A 2180-nucleotide genomic window follows, 5' to 3' on the forward strand; every position below is an offset into this window, starting at 1 on the left:
CGCCCGGTACACCGGCATCCGCTCCGCTCCGGGAGAATCTTCCGATTTTCCGTCGGACCGACCGAATAAGACCGTGACTTTCTCGCCTACCGTTCCGAGAAGCACCGCACCGTTAAGTCTTCGATCTACGGTAACATTTACCTTGCATTTTGTTAGTTTTTTGTATATATTCCTCTCCGGAGGACCGAACGAACCGACCGAACACGTGACTGTCTCACGCATGATTCCGAAAAGCACCGTGTCATAGATTCTTCCGTTTATTCAACTATTTTCTTTTTGTTTGTATATATATATTATTTGTTTAATTTTTTTTTTAATTGAATAAACCTTATTCAATTTTGTTACTTAAAACTACCGAGTCCACTCATTTTCTTACCCGTTCCTGGAATCCGACGAGCTACTCCGCACAATTAAAACATATAAAACAACGGAATATTTTCTCCCGAAAAGTAGAACCGTTACAATTTTTTGACTTGATCTAAATTTGACATTCCGGAAAAAATTCGGGTAATATAAAATTTATACTTACCTGGAGATCTCCCACGGAAGCTGGAACGTCCCTGAAACATAAAAAATAATATTTAGGCATTTAATGTAAAATTTCAAAATTCTAAATTTTAGGCTTAATTATTTATAAGTCTTGCAGGGAATGTTTATCTCAATCTGAATAAACAGATCCTACCCAAAATTTAAATAATTCGGCAGGTAAAATTTTGGCAAAATGTTGAGAAAATTTAAACGTATCTGTTGAGGGGATATTCCGAGGGATGTGGATAATTATCTCCGGGAGTCCCGTCCACTTTCTCCAGAATTTCTTGTTATTTTGCGTCATGCGCATGAGTCGCGAGGAGCGGGGGAAGGCGAGGTTTCCTTACAAAGCCTCCCACTCAGTATAAATCGAGCCTCGCAAGTAAGAACACGACACTCCGTGCGAGTGCAGTATAACGATCTCATCTCGGCTCATTTTGTGTACAGTGGTTTAGCTGAAAATAAAGACACAAAAAGAGAGTTATTATTAACTGTTGTGAGAGTTCACTTAGTTACTGTTTACCTGAAGTTCTAGCGTCGATTCCTTTTTCAAGTCCTAAGAGGCATCCAGTGGCTCTTGCAAGGCGGTGAGTCTGAAACAGAGAAAATACTCGTTAGTAATCCTTTCTGCTTGACGGTCAAAGTAGGTGGCGACCAATTGACAGCCGAAAGTACCCGAGTGTCCGGTCACAACGGCAATAATACTCAGCAGCTCAGTTTTGTAAATGATAACGGAGAGGCGTGAGCTCAGGAGGTGGCAGTTTAAAAGGAAGACAGAGAAACTTGTTTCTTAAAAATCATTTAGAATACATTTTAATAATAACAGTATAGAAGAGATTCCGGCCGTACATGAGCCGGACATAATAACGAGCAGAACAACCAAACAAGAGAAAATTTACAACAACAAAAATTCGTGTACAAGACGCGAATATAACACAGCCAATTTATACTCGATAGTTTTCTGTTACAAGAGTGTTTCGCGACCGTGTGTCCGTACGGCAGTTGAGTAATGCGCAAAGATGACCGCGAGCTGCAATCTATAGTCAGGAATGCGCTAACGCAAACATACGGCAATACATACGGACAATAGATGTGCGGTTGCGGCGAAAAAGTTGTCCGGGCGCACGCACGCGATAATACAGCGCGCTGGACAACAGCTGAACCGCAGCGGCGAAATTTTTGTCCGAACGAGCTTATCACGGTTGATCGGCAAGGCGATTTCTGGCAATGGACCGCCACGCACTTTTATGTTTCGACGCTTCTTACTGTCTTTGTTGTTAATAAAACACTCCCGATGACACACGACCGCGATCCGTCGAACTGCGAATTTTCGGCAGTATTCAATATTCAATAATCGCACGCACTCTATAATGAATACACGAAACGGACGGAACCGGAACGTAAGCAGAATATAAACGGGAAAGATAAAAATAAAAACATATAAGACATGCGAATGACGAGCAAGAATAGTTCGGATTGCGACCGTTTACGGAGCAAGAGCAGGAGTAAATCTATCTAAACAATTAAAGAATCTTTTAAGGCTCTGAAGTTTTCCAAACTAATAAATATATGTAAATTCGGTCATGAGAGCCGTTCGCTAGGTGTTGTGCGTAAATTATACGTGTATATATATACATATATACGTGTTCACG

This window comes from Pseudomyrmex gracilis, unplaced genomic scaffold (genome assembly GCF_002006095.1).
Source record: "Pseudomyrmex gracilis isolate BER0280 unplaced genomic scaffold, ASM200609v1 scaffold_1075, whole genome shotgun sequence".
Taxonomy (NCBI): domain Eukaryota; kingdom Metazoa; phylum Arthropoda; class Insecta; order Hymenoptera; family Formicidae; genus Pseudomyrmex; species Pseudomyrmex gracilis.